The sequence below is a fragment of the Amphiprion ocellaris genome, chromosome 11 (assembly GCF_022539595.1).
Source record: "Amphiprion ocellaris isolate individual 3 ecotype Okinawa chromosome 11, ASM2253959v1, whole genome shotgun sequence".
NCBI classification, from domain to species: domain Eukaryota; kingdom Metazoa; phylum Chordata; class Actinopteri; family Pomacentridae; genus Amphiprion; species Amphiprion ocellaris.
The window spans coordinates 5,499,784-5,515,059 of record NC_072776.1 but is presented as its reverse complement, the minus strand read 5'-3'; the positions used below and the strand labels follow the sequence as shown (position 1 = coordinate 5,515,059).

General features: G+C 36.9%; 1 long non-coding RNA gene across 2 annotated transcripts; it reads left to right on the top strand.

Moving 5' to 3' along the window:
* Positions 1-4,891: 4,891 nt before the first annotated feature.
* On the top strand, positions 4,892-15,089 carry LOC129349990 (uncharacterized). Of its 2 annotated transcripts, XR_008603175.1 has the most exons (4): positions 4,892-5,078; positions 6,201-6,349; positions 8,384-8,630; positions 13,141-15,089. It is a non-coding gene; the product is annotated as an uncharacterized LOC129349990 (long non-coding RNA). The 2 variants fall into 2 exon arrangements; XR_008603174.1 differs by lacking the exon at positions 13,141-15,089 and having other exon boundaries at positions 8,384-10,709.
* The last annotated feature ends 187 nt before the right edge of the window (positions 15,090-15,276 follow it).

The window sequence follows — 15,276 nt, the reverse complement described above, 5'->3', positions numbered from 1 at the left end:
TTGCTTGCTTGTTGACAGCACTCAGCCAAATCGTGTTGGGATTAGGATCGACCCTAATGAGGACTAAGCGGTGTGTAGATAATGGATGGATGCCTTAACTGCCATCAAAATATGTCGTAGATTGTATAAAAATGTCACTCATGCACACACACAATACCAACAACACATATACAGACACCTTTACTGTGAAGATGATAGAAACTTTTAGAACAAAATGTTCTATTCTCCTGTCTTTTCCTGTCCAGGTGAAAAAAACCCAAAAACAATTCTGTCCATTTTTTTTTCCTTTTTCCTGCATGATCAATACTTACCAACAGCAGGAAATTATATACATTACACATCAAATTAAACCTTTTCAAATGTACTATTATCCTTGTCACATAACTGGATAAAATCATTCAATTTTCCTGTAAAATCTAACAAGAAAAGACAATGAAAAATCATTTTGCTCCTTTATAACCTGCTGCTATTCTTGCCAATGTACACTAGTGTTCAAAAGTTTGGGGTCACCCAGGCAATTTCATGTTTCCATGAAAACTCACACTTTTATTTATGTGCTAAAATGATTGCACAAAGGTCTTCTAATCATCAATGAGACTTTCAACATGGCGTTTCCAGCTAGAATAGTCAATTACCACATTAACAATGTCTGGACTGGATTTCTGATAGATTTAGTGTTATCTTAGTTATAAAAAAATATTTTTCTTTTCATTTCTACGTGACTCCAAACTTTTGAACGGTACTGCATCTAAAAAAAAAAATCCAACGGCTTTGAGTAAAATTCGTTTATTTGAGTAGACACAAACATCAATGCATCTGCTTTTTCTTTAAAGTTTCGTCTCAGACTGTTACACTACTAGAATGTTGTAGTTCTACATGTACAATAACAAAAGAAGAATTAAAACCTCAATAAAGAAAAGTTTAAAAGGCATAATTATCATACTTAACTTTATGTGAATAACTGCTAAATAATTTACAAATTCAGCTCCTTATGTCACATGTGCTTACCAGCATGTCATGAGTACAAGCGCCTGACTCAGCAGGTATGAGGCTATTTACAGGATTATGAGCATATGAGGCACCATCAGAGGTGACATACTGGGAATGGTCCAGATTTTGACAAAAATCTTACATATGTCTCTTTTGGATCTTCTTTAAAGATCTGGAACAATTTGAAGGACAATATGAGAGAGTCTGCAACAAAGGAAATTGATGAATGAAAAAAAAAGTTGATTATAATTCGAATAACTAGATTATGTCATATTTTTTCTTAAGCATGTAGCACAGGCATAGTTGTTATCACTTGCCAGGGCCCATGTGTGTATTGTTAAGGTGGATTTGAGCTGCTAAAAGGCAACATAACGTAATTTTTTGAGAAGCTTTAATACAAATAAATTCACTGTAAAAACCTGGAATCTGTGTGCAACAGCTGATCTGTTAGATGTGTGGAGTAACGCAGGACATAATCAAATTCTGTGTTAATGAATTTACCACTGCTGAGCCATAAATGCGCACATCAGTCTCAGTTTAAACAAGCGCTCATCGTTCCTGCTGCTGTGTGATGCTGCAGGTGTTTATTAAAGGCAAAGATAAGAAAGAATCCGACACACAGCCGGCTGTGGGCAGCAGACAGGACATCAGTAGGTGTATTAATGGTTCTGCAAAGTCCTGAATTACATTCTGTGACTGAAAAAGGTTTTTATAAGATTCAGTTATCTAACAGGTTTCTGATCCACCTGAGTCACATTTATAGCTGAGTTTTGACAGACATTTCAGTATGTTATGCAACAGATACAAGTGGGTGGCGTTGAATTACCTGGATACAAACCAGATCTTATATATACACTGATCAGGCATAACATTATGGCCACCTGCCACCGGCCTGGACCAGAGGACCTCTCAGGGTGTTCTATGAGGTCTGGCACCAGGACGTTGGCAGTGGATCCTTTGGGTGCTCTGGGTTGTGCAGTGAGGCGTCTGGGACTCAAACTTGTTCCACTGCAGCATGTTAATGCTTGATCAGAATGGAGTCTTGGAAGTTTGGAGGTCAAATCGACATCTTGGGTGATTGTTATGTTTCTCAAGACGTTGCATTTTCTGGCAGGGGTAGACCAGTGACATTTGGGATTGTTGTTTGCATGAAGGACTGTGTTTGTTCTGGGACAACGTTTATTTTGGTGTCTCATCAAGTCTCATCAACACGGACGCAAAAATTCAAGATTTTCCAGCAGAACACCACATAGTACCACTATGATCAATGTTGTTCACGTCGTCTGTCAGTGGTCATAATGTTGGCTGATATTTGTGGAAAAATCTTTTTCGTGTTTCAAAAGGTGTGGCTGCAGTAGACAGACACAAATACAAATGATAATATTTTTTGTTAATTGTTTGCAAAAAAAACCAAAACAAACAAAGCTAAATTCTTGACAATTTCGATATGTCAGTTCTCGACATTGTTGGTATCAAAGTCCTGCCATTAGCACACAGTAGAGCTCTAATCCTGGCTGGCATGTTCCCCACATGCCTTTCACACTGTTGAGGGGTAATCTGGTCCCATTCTTCTTGAATTACTGCTTTTAAGTCTTCTAAATTCTTTGGTTTCAATGGAGCTCATGTCCGGGGATTGAGCTGGCCACTCTAAGACCTGGATACTGTGCTCCTGCAGCCAAGTTCTACTGACCCTGGATGTGTGGCAAAGGCATTATCTTGTTGAAACATCCAGTTTTGACCTTGACGGAACAGAGCATGTGCAGAATGGAGCATGTGGGTTTCTAGAATGGCACAAACTGCTGAAGGACTGCATCTGCACTTCCTGGCTATCTGGCAGCAGCTGAACCCTTCCTGCCTGAGAATCTGTATCTTCAGCTGTGTTTCCTGCGTTAGCTTCCTAGTTTTAGCCATTTTTGTCTCTGAAGAACTTTCAAATGTTCTGACTTTATATAGACACGAAGCACGGCAACAAATATTAGTGGATCACTGGTACCAAAATGACCCAACACTCAAAATTCTGTATGTATTTTGATGGAACCAATCAATTTTAACTTTTTAATGGCTTCTTTGGGATTTCTTTAATATTTTGCCTGGCTATGCTAAAAGAAATTAAGAGAGAGAGAGATAGATTGTTTTTTGTACAAGTATTCCGAGAAACTTCTGCAAATGTTTCCAGCTGGAAGTTTTTTTCTGGTTCCTAGAACAGGAAAAACCTCTCCAAAGACATCCTAAAGAGGTTAATCTTAAACAACATCCTGCCTTTGTTATGATGTAACTTCACTGGAATGTTTTCTGGAAGGATGTTCTATAATGTGTTTCCTCAACAACATCCTCAGAATATAGCAGGAAAAAATGCATTACTTTTTGTTCATATATCACATTTCAAGAATGTTTCACAAAAACACACATTCTGCAGTCTGAGGCTTTCCAGTTAAGTTATCCTTAAAATGTTGTTAGAACTTGTAGGGAATGCTACCTGTTTGCTGGGTGACATCATGTGATGCCAGAAGAACCAAAACAGCAAATGATTCCAGGAAACATCCCTGATGATGCGTTCAGGTGCATCAAGATGATTAATAGAAAAGATGAACAAGTAAAACAAGCAAAAGACATAAAGTTGACTTGAGTTGTTGCTGAGATCTAAAGACACACAAACTGAGGCTTTTGACCTCTGCTTGAACAATATCTGCAAAATATCATGCTAAAAAGTAACACTACTGTCATGCTTCTATGGACTGTATGTATCGTCTAACGTGTACCAAGATAAGCTTTTGGGGAAAGACATCCATGGTGGATGCAAGGACCTACCAACCCAAAGTTACTAGTTCAAACAGACAATATCACATTAACACAATGCTGGCTTCCATCCACTGGCTATCTGTTTATTTTTGAATTGTTTTTAAGAATGTTTGATCGTTTAAAGATCATCATTGTTTGATTGCAAGTTATGTAAGAGAAATACTGACCCCATACAAGCCAGTTTGCAGCTTTAGAGCCTCAGGTGGGGCCTTTTTAACAATTCCAGGCTTAATTCTTTGAGTGACAACATGTTTGTCATCGGGGCCTTTCAGCTTTGGAGTAACATGTCTTCTTCTAATTCACATTTATGTAATGTCTTCTCTTTTACTCTGTGCTATGGCTTTTCTGATGCTTTTGTCATCTTATTTGTATCAATCAGTGTTTGTTTTATTGATTTATTTACATGGATAGTCTGTATTTTGCATATTTTACTCTCCTTCTCCACTTTGTGCTTTTGTTTTGTTTTTTTCTTTGTTTCTCCTTTTTCTTCTTTTCTTCCTGTTTGGCCTCACTGGCTTTCTATTGTAATACTGTCTCCTTGGGTGTCCTCTTTTCTTGTTGCTTTTTTTTGCTTGCCTGTTATTTTTAAAGGGTGCTATATAAATAAAATCATTATTATTATCATTACTATTTTGAGGACGCACATAAACAGTCCGTGTATATTTTGGCAATTGGATTTTCCGTTCTGAAACGGGTATTGAAAAACAAAAAAACGAGTACAATTAAAATTGAAATACAAGGCATTTTTCCTTTTCAAGATCAAAAATGGATATACGAAATTTTAAAAAATGCTTTGACTTTCATTTTATATTTAGAATAACAAAAAAGTAAAATCAGTAAGAGACAGAAAAGAAAAAAGGTCCATTTTTTCATTTTCTGAGACCGGAAGTGGTCATCAGCAAGTGTGGCGTACGGTGCATAGACTGTATATAATTTTTTTTCGTTAGTTTTCATGGTCAAAATGAGAGATCAGGTGGCCGATCTTAAAATAAATCAATATTGATTTTTTTTTTTTTAAAAATAGAGCATTAAAGTTTTGCGAAGCCAGGAGGCGGGACTACTTGATTGACAGTCCGGTCTGGAATGATTGACAGGTTCTATGGAGGAGGCAGCAGAGACTCTGCTCTCCTCGTTTGGATTAATTCTGATATAATAACTGTTGGTTTATTTATCGGTGGAGCAGCAGAACATTTTCCACAGACAGTTTTCCTGCCCGTTGGCTTGTTTGAACCAGTTTTCTACCTTCGGCTGATTCTACCAGCAGACACTGAAAGGACTCTGATAGTTCGGTAAGTAAATGTTTATTTTCGTATCGGTACCGCTTTTAGTGCACTTTATATGCAGCTTTAGTGTCAGATATAATGTGTGCCATGCACTCCAGATGTTGGTGGAGTTTATATCAGTGTGTGTTGACCAGAGAAGAAAGTTAGCATAGTAAATATTAGCTTTAATGTTAGCGATGCTAACCGAGCTAGCTGCTCAGTCCTAGCCTGATTAAAGCTAACGTAGCATTAAGCTAACGATGTTTGTGTTGAGTTTCATGTAAACAGCTGAAGTGTGTTGTGTTACTGTAATGTAGTGCATTAAGTTCATAAAACTGGCTGGTTAACGTTATTGTAACGTTCAGGAAACTTAAATGTGATTAAAACAGTAACGTTAATGTTCTAGCTGTCAGTAATCAGCTTTAATTTGACACTTAAACCGACTGATAGTTTTAAATGACATCAGTTTCATGAATTTGTTGAAAATTGTCTCATTTGTTGTTGTGATGTTGCTGCTGATTAATTAAAACCAGATGATCCGTGTTGAAGATACGTTTAGTTCTAGTATCAGAAGTACACGAAGGAAAATGGAAGTTTAGTTCTGCTACGTCAAAGATTTCAGTAATAAAATAACTAAATGAGTCTTCATGCCTCAAACTTTATTTTACAATAATGAAATAATGAAATAATCACAGATAATAAAAATATAAATAGCAGAGAAAACCTGAGAGAATAATTTCCTGAAAAGTCTATGAAGGAAAAGCAGCTTTTTATCCTGAAAGATCAGAATCAGCTCCAACATCTGCATCTGACAGCATCAAGTCAACCAGAAAGAAAAGAAAAAAGAAAATGACTTCTTTCTGATCACATCTGTTCCGCTGTTCACAGTCTGCTGCTGCTCACATTCTTCACATTTATAGTCCACTTTTAAAAGTTCAGCAGACAGGTGCTCTGCTTTGGTGTGGGACGATGTCGTCGGTGATGTGGAGAGTGAAGTTTCCGAAGTTTCCAGCCGGGTCAAACTTGATGTTTGAAATACTGATCGACAACTCAGATTTAACTGTCTGTAGTTCCGTTTTGATGGATGTTAAATTTTCACTCAAAGCCGCCAGGAGCTGGGTCTTTAAAATAACCGCCGTCTCGTTACAGAGTGAAAGTAGCAGTTCCTCCTGAAGGTCAGAGATTGCAGCATCTGAGGGCCTCTTCAAAAGAAGACATAGTTGATGAAGGCGTTCTGGAGCAGGACCAGAAAGACCACGACCAAGCAGCCTTGAGATCTTAGGCAGCGTCTCCCTCAGGTGGGTGTCAAAGGTGTTCACGCTCAGGTCTGTGGTAATCCCATCAAAAAACAAAACAGAAAAAAATCTAGATTATAAATCAACATGTAACCAAAGCACTCTGTGTATAATGCCATAGTATAGGATGTAGTTCAGAAAATGTCAAAGTATAGTATACTTTTCAAGAATAACATAGTATGGCCTGTAGTTCATAGTATAGCTTGTCGGCAAAAAACCCCCCATAGATTATTATGTGGTTCAAAATGCGCAAAATGATAGGATGTTGCCTAAAATTGTCATGTATGATATGTGGTTCAAAAAAGTCATAGTGCAGTATATTGTCAAAATAGCATGTTTTTCAAGAAAACATCAGAGTATAATATGTCGTCTAAAAAAATGCCATAGAATAATATTTCATTGCACAAGTAAAAGTATAGTAATTTTTAAAACTGTTCAAATTCTTATATGTTGTTAAAAAATAACAAAAAAACTAAAACAAAAAAAACGTCATAGTAATATGTCAATTAAAAAAGCCTGTAGTATAGCGTGTCATCCAAAAAACGTCATAGTTTAGCATGTCGCTCAAAAAATGTCATAGTATAGCATGTCACTCTAAAAACATCATAGTATAGCATGTCGTCCAAAAAAATGTCACAGTATAGCATGTCATCCAAAAAACGTCATAGTTTAGCATGTCACTCTAAAAACGTCATAGGATAGCATGTCATCCAAAAAACGTCATAGTTTAACCTTTGGTCCAGAAAACGTCATAGTTTAGCCTTTAGTCCAAAAACTGTCATAGTTTAGCCTTTGGTCCAACAAACGTCATAGTATAGCATGTCACCCAAAAAACGTCACAGTATAGCATGTCGCCCAAAAAATGTCATAGTATAGCATGTCGCTCTAAAAACATCATATTATAGCATGTTGCTCAAAAAACTTCATAGTTTAGCATGTCGCTCAAAAAACGTCATAGTTTAGCATGTCGCTCAAAAAACGTCATAGTATAGCATGTCGCTCTAAAAATGTCATAGTATAGCATGTCGCTCTAAAAACATCATATTATAGCATGTCGCTCAAAAAACGTCATAGTATAGCATGTCGTCCAAAAAAATGTCACAGTATAGCATGTCATCCAAAAAACGTCATAGTTTAGCCTTTGGTTCAGAAAACATCATAGTATAGCATGTCATCCAAAAAACATCATAGTTTAGCCTTTAGTCCAAAAACTGTCATAGTTTAGCCTTTGGTCCAACAAACGTCATAGTATAGCATGTCACCCAAAAAACGTCACAGTATAGCATGTCGCCCAAAAAATGTCATAGTATAGCATGTCGCTTTAAAAACATCATAGTATAGCATGTTGCTCAAAAAACGTCATAGTTTAGCATGTCGCTGAAAAAACGTCATAGTATAGCATGTCGCTCTAAAAATGTCATAGTATAGCATGTCGCTTTAAAAACGTCATAGTATAGCATGTCGCTCAAAAAACGTCATAGTATAGCATGTCGCTCTAAAAATGTCACAGTATAGCATGTCGCTCTAAAAACGTCATATTATAGCATGTCGCTCTAAAAACGTCATATTATAGCATGTCGCTCAAAAAACGTCATAGTATAGCATGTCGCTCTAAAAACGTCATATTATAGCATGTCGCTCTAAAAACGTCATAGTATAGCATGTCGCTCTAAAAACGTCACAGTATAGCCATTAGTCCACAGCTGTCAGTAGGTGAGGAGCAACACAAAAACAGTCCAAACACTGGTTTCCAGAGGGTTAGACGAGTATTTATTTGAAAGAGTATGTTTACAACAACACAACATGTGAGGGGGTTAAAAACAAATGGGTGTTAGTAAAATAAAAATAAATCAGTAGAACTAAAAGTGAACTTCATGTTGACATTGATGGACATTCCAACCAGGAACAAAGTAAAAGATAATCAATACAAAAAAAAGTCTTCCCAGTCACCTCTTAAAACCCAAAAACACACCGCAGTAGCACCCTAAACTAAAACTACCAATGGGTTCTCTGTTTTCCTTTCTGAACAATTCAAAGGTCCCTCTCTATCTCCCCACACATCCACCAACCACTGGAACACATCTGCAAAGTTCTGCTGGACCAGCTCAGCTTCCCCTCAGAAGAAGTGCTGCCACCTGCCAGATGAAGGAGCCTTTTGAGAGGCAGCTGGCATCGTGATTGGACTGTACTTTGGTCTGTTCCAATCCAGCTTCAGCTCCAGAGACGGCAGGCGGAACGAGTCAACGGAGGCCGGGTGGATGAAGGCATGCAGCTGAGTAGCATCGTATGTGTCTTAGAAAACATCATAGTATAGCCTTTGGTATGAAAAAACGCCATCATATACATCGTATATTGTACAAATAACAAGTCAAAGGAAAGAGACATACATTGTAGAATTGTAGTAATTGTGGGCTGACTGATTTACTGATTATCAGTATTTTATTTTTTACTGATTTACGGTAATAAATCAATTTAAAAATTGCGCTACTTTGGCTCTGAACATTTATCTACCTGTGGTTGCTCTGTCTTCTGGAGTGATTTGATTGGTTATATGTCACCAATAAAACTCCTTTAACTTAACATCTGTAAACAAAACAAAAACGTATCAACAAAGTTTTCTGTTAGAGTTTGTGTTCTTCTAAGTTTAACTCCAAGATTTTAAATACTTTCATTTACTGCAAATAAATATCTACTCCAAATGTCTCACTAATAATCATTATCAGCCTTAAAAACCCACAAAATACCCCTCTATACTCGACCACACTTAGTACAGTCCAGTTCCCCCTTCTATAAATCTGCTTGGAATCTTCCACTTCCTGTTTGTCAAAGTGGCCTTCTACCTGGACAGGTTTGTTGGAGCTCATGCAACAAACATTTTGGGTAACTGCACTTTAATATGGATGGATGACACTGAATTAGAGTCTGTTTTAATGAGACTGAGTTAAGATGTGTAGCTCTGTCATTAAATAGTAAATTATTTCTCAGAATTCACAGAGAAAAGTCTGAAATGTTTGCTAGGTTAGCGTCCCACATGTTCTTTGGCTCAGCTAAAGCTAACTCTCTCCAACTTCTGGATCTCTTGAGTTGCTTGTTGTTAAAATATCTTGCTAGAGGTGCTGAAGCTCAGAAAGTCTGAGGTGTTTGTTAGAAAATAAGCTCATTCTCAAGTCTGATCTCAACTGTCCTGTTTTGTTTGAACTTTCCCTAAACTTAGGAGTTAATGACAGAGCAGCACATCCAGACTCAGTCTCATTTATGTAGAGATTAAACTTCAGTGTCATTCATTGATGTTAAAGTGCAGTTTTTCAAATGTTTGTTGCACATGCTCCCAACCAAACCAGTCCAGGTGGAAGACGATGTGAAGAGAAAGCTCCAGAGGATGAATATCACACATTTACATTGGAAATAAATGTCCTTTAATTAGACATTGTCATGCAAAAGTTGGATTTCCCTTTAATGATGTTCAAATCTTTGTTGAGTGTTTTGTTGATGTTGGTTTCTAAATGTTTTTTGACACTCGGCCCCAAAGATTAAAACCTTTTACGGCTCACAAGCTGCAACAATTCACACATTATCAACTATCTTTCTGACTAAACTAAGATAAAAAGTGAAAAACTGTCTGATTCCTGCATAATGAATGTAAATCTTTTTGATTTTTATGACAGTAAACTGAATATATTTGGGTCTGATATTTTATAAACCAAAACAAGAGATGAATTACTGGAGAAAACAATGAACAGATTAATGGACAAAGAAAATGTGTTTTTCAACATATATGGCTGAATTACTCCAACATTACAAGATACATACAATTTTAATTCGATTTTATTTATATAACTCCAATTACAGGTAAAATTGTCTCAAGACGCTTCATTTTTATATTTTTTTGTCATATTTAAAATATAACAAAGTAAGCTATTTAATCCTCTTGACTAATCCAATTTATTATTTGTTTTTTAAGAGACTAATCGACAACTAAAATAACTGTCTCCACTAAAACTAATAAACATGAGGTCAAATGGAAGGAAGCGTTTTAAATACTAAGAATAAAGTTTGTCAACAAAAACTAAATCTGCTGGTGGATTCCATTAAAGTCCTAATAAATGATAATAAAGTGTGATACTAAAGGTTTGTGGTGCTAAAAATCTCCAAGTAAAGATATCAAGTTGAACATCTGGACAGAGGTTGATAAAAGTTGACCTCCCTTCATTTCTCTGAAGCGACTCCATGGATTTTATGGATGGTGGTTAAAGACCTGCTCTTCTAGTGGTCTTCCTTCTAGTTGCTGTAAAAAGTCAGTCCATCCTGGCCGACTTCAACACCTCTTCATGACAACTTGTTCTGCCTCCGACCTGGTGGAAACTCCAGAAACTCGGGAAAACCTGTGGTGACTCGAAGAACTCGTGGCGACTCGAGGAACTCGTCGGGCGGGGGAAGGTGTGGTGGGTGGTGGGGGGAGGTGGGGGAGTAGAGGGGGGAGGCCGCCACCCACCTCCCCGCCTACTCTCCGCCCTGACTCCACCCAGACTCCGCCTTGGCTCCGCCCATGTGGTCACTTCATGAACTACGATGTCAAAGGGACGACGAATTTATTTCTTTTTATCTGATCTGTAGCTCAGTGAGTTAAGGATTTGCCTATGGAGCTGCAGGTCGCTGGTTCAAGACCAGTCCCTTCTTAAATTTTATCAAAGTCCTGACAAAGACAAAGAAATAAACATGCCGGTGGCGGGTCTCGAACCAGCTACCTTCCAGTTGGTAGTCCTCTTCTTATCCCCCTGAGCTACACGCTCAGATACTAATTCTTCTGGTTTTTGCGCATTTATCATCTATTTTTTGCCATTTTCGAGTTTTTTTTAACTTGAGTCTCGACTTGACCGTTTTTCTCAGGAGGTTGGACTTCAGCCTTTGTGCTGGAGGGTGGAACCCTCAGTTCCAAGACTTTCCAAAGCCTCCACACCTCCCGAGTCCTCAGGACCTGAGCTTTCACACAGTCTGAGGGCTGAAATTTTCTAAGTTCTTGAGTAGTTCTCTGTGAGTCTGAACCTTCAGACAGTCTGAGGGCTGATATTTTCTAAGTTCTTGAGTAGTTCTCTGTGAGTTTGAACCTTCAGACAGTCTGAGGGCTGAAATTTTCTAAGTCCCACATTAGATCTCTGTTAGATTCAACTTTCAGACAGTCTGAGGACTGAAATCTTCAAAGTTCTTGAGTAGTTCTCTGTTAGTTTGAACCTTTAGACAGTCTGAGGACTGAAATCCTAAAAGTTCCTGAGTAGTTCTCTGTTAGTTTGAACCTTCAGACAGTCTGAGGACTGAAGTTTTAAAAGTTTCTCAGTACTTCTCTGTTAGTTTGAACTTTCTGGTTAACAGAAGCCTTAAAACTTGTGACCATGAGTCTTGATTTCACATTTAGACCATCCATCTGAGTTCTTCTCAGACCTTCACGTGTGGGTTTTTTACAAACTTTGATTCTCTTCACTGAACAGTAAAGTTTGTGGAGATCAGAAGGTAACATTAGTTTGATAAATGCCTTCAACTACTAGTAGACTTTATCTGTAAAGCAGTTTTCTGAAATGAGTTCTTAGTAAATCTGTCCGCAATCAAACCAAGAACATAGAAAGAGGAAATGTTTGAAGAAACAACTTGATGTTTTCATTTCAGACTAGAAAACACTTGAAGACCTTTATCTGTTTTTGCTCGTTTTGATCGTTTTATTGTCTCTTCTGTTTAATTTGATCTTCTAAAGTCTAACTGATGTCTTTTCAAATGTTTTGTCTTTAGTTTGATTCTTCTTAAATGTTTAGTTTTTCTCTTTTCTCACCTTTTATTCTTTTCTATTGTCTGATTTGATTTCCAAATGTTTTGTCTTTTTAATGTTGTTTTTTCAAATGTTTTATCAGCTTGTTTGAGTTTTTTTTCTTTCCCAATATTTAATGTTTCGATTAAATCTTTAAGGTTTTTCTTTTTAAATGTTTTACCACCTTTTAATGTTTAATTTTCTTTTTAAATGCTTCATTGTATTTTCTGTTTAATTCCTATTTAAAGTTTTATTGACTTTAAGATTTAATTTTCTAATTAAACATTTAATTTTTTAATTAAATATTTAGTCTTTTTAAAGGTTTACTAATCTAATTAAATGTTTTGTATTTTTTTAAATGTTTAATATTCTTCTTGTTTAACTGTATTTTGTAAATGTTCAATCATCTAAAATATTTCGTCTTTAATGTTTAAAATTTTAGTTTAAAAAATGTTGTTTAATTTCATAATTACATGTTTTAATCTTCTATTTAATTATCTAATTAAATATTTTATTTAATATAATTTAATTGTATTCTGTTTAATTTTCTTTTTAAAAGTTTTATTGTATTAAATGTTTTTTTCCCTTTGATTTAATTGCTTTTTTAATGTAGTTTATTTCTTTAATCTTTTTTTCTGTCAAGATTTTACCCCCAACCTTAAAAATGAAACAAACCCTTAAATCACAACGAAAATACTTCTGTTGTCACAATCATGAGTTAGTCAATTCTTCAGTTTATCAATTCAACTTTATTTGTTTAGCACCTTTCACACAGATGACAAAACTAAACAAGCAAACAGAAAAACTAGATTTAACATGGTAATAAAGTGTGTTGTGTCCAGGGGATGGAGGGAGTTTATTGAAGTCTTCTTGGGCTCACAGGGTAAATCATTTAAAATATAAACTTGATATTCAGTCTAAGGAAACTGCAGAGCAACAGAAGAAGCAGCAATATCTCCTGTTTTCTCCTTTAATGAGTCGACTCTTCTTGTGCTTTCAGACCAAAGAACTACAGACTCTTCACAACCTGCTCAAACTCTTGGTACAGGACCTCACCACATGGGTCAAGAAGGTTTCCGCCTCATTTCTACTCTGAAGCTCACCTTCTCCTGCTCAAATTGCTGACAAATGTTTCTGCTGCTCTAAAGTCTGCTCTCCAGAACTTCCTAAAAACTCTCAAAGTCTCTTCTGCTGCAGGTTGCTTTGTAGAACTGTTCCAGAAAACCTCACTAAACCACATGGAGGGGCCTCAAGATAGTCGTCCAAATGAAACCATACAAAAACCAAACTAGCACAACCCAAACGCTAAAGTCTCCTGCAGCCTACCAGAGAACCTCTGAGAACAGAGAATCAGGACAGGAACTCTTACCTTCTGGACAACCAACCTTGGTTCACTACAAGAATACAGAATGTGTCTGAGCAAAAACCTCTGAAGACTCACTACAGCCAAGATAAAGATACAACTCACCTGCACCAAATCCACTAATCACTGCACATGTTAGCACCATGTGCTAACTGTGGCTAAAGAACCACATTTACCAAGACAACTATCCAGTACAAAGCCCTAAAACACACCAAGAAACACATTAAAGTCTATTTTACTGCTGGAAGCTGCAAGCCAACGCCTAAAGCACAAACTAAAGCAATGGAGCCAAACCCGGTTCTGTGGTGAAGAGAAGCAGAGGAAATGTTTGTCTGCAGCTAAACAAAGCAGGAACACACTGCTCAGGTGTTCCTGATAACACCAATCAGCCACCTGGACAGCCAATAGGAACACAGCTTACTGGAAGTCCAGAGGGCTGGCTTAGTGAAGTAAATCTAGTTTAAACTTGAAGCAGAAAGTTAACAAAGAAAGTTGAAAACCACCTTCTGATCCCTGAAATCTCTGAGTTTTCACACAAAGAACACCTGAACATGTCAAACTGGTTCCATAGTAGAACCATAATTGTAAAAACGTCATAGTATGGTGTGTTGCTCAAAAAACATTACGACCCGGCTGTCTAGGGTCGCCGAGGAGCAACACAAAAACAGGACAAACGCTGGTTTCCAGGGGGTTAGGCGGCTATTTATTTGAAAGAGGAAGTTTACAACAACACAACATGTGAGCAGAAAAATCACAGTCTGTCTTTAGTTCAGCTGAAAATATTAGTTTTTGTCTTTTTTATTGACCAAACTTTTCAGGAAGTAGATGAAGAATAATTAAAGTTCTCATGTAGAAGTCCAACTTATTTTGGATCCTTGTGGAGAGTTTAATCTTAGAGTTTGTAAAGCTGTTGAGTTTTTAGAGTCACATGGATTGTTTTGACATTTAATAACCGAGTCCTGAAATAAAATTACAGTTGTGGATTTCTGTCATTTAGTCTGGACTAAACAAATAAAAGCAGCATAAATCTCAAACGTCATTATGAGGAGTCTGGATTGAGGTTTCTCACTTGATAATGATCAAAACATTAAACTTAGGTTGGTTTAAAGGAATATTCCACCTTAAATCTTTGAATGTTGACCTAAAAGGTTGGTTTCAGGAAGTATTCCACCTACAAGGTCATCACACATCCACCTTAAAGGAACATTCCACCAAAAATCCTCGGACATGCACCTAAAATGTTGGTTTAACCGAGTATTCCATCCAAAATCCTCAAAGAGACCTGAGGGGCTGGTTAAAAGGAATATTCCACCTAAAACCTCAACTATAGACCCCAAAGGGTGGTTTAGAAAAAACCCTTCAGTGTAGACCAAAAAAGTTAGTATGGAGGAATATTCCACCTGAAATGTAGACCTGAGAAGTTGGTTCGGAAGAATATACCATCCTAAACATCCTTAAATGTAGACTAAAAGATGGTTTGGAAGAAAATTCCACCTAAAATCCTCCAATGTAGACCTAAAAGGTGAGTTTAATGGTATATTCCACCTAAAATTCCCTACTGTAGACCTTGGAGGTTTGTCTGATGGTATATTCCACCCAACATCATTTAACATAAACTTAAAAAGTTCATTCAAAGGAAAATTCCACCTAAAATCCTTCAGTGTAGACCAAAAAATCTTGGTGTAAAGAAGTATTCCACCTTAAATGTAGACCTAAAGGATGGCTTGGAGTAATATTCTACTCTAAAATCTTCCATTGTAGACCTAAAAGGTT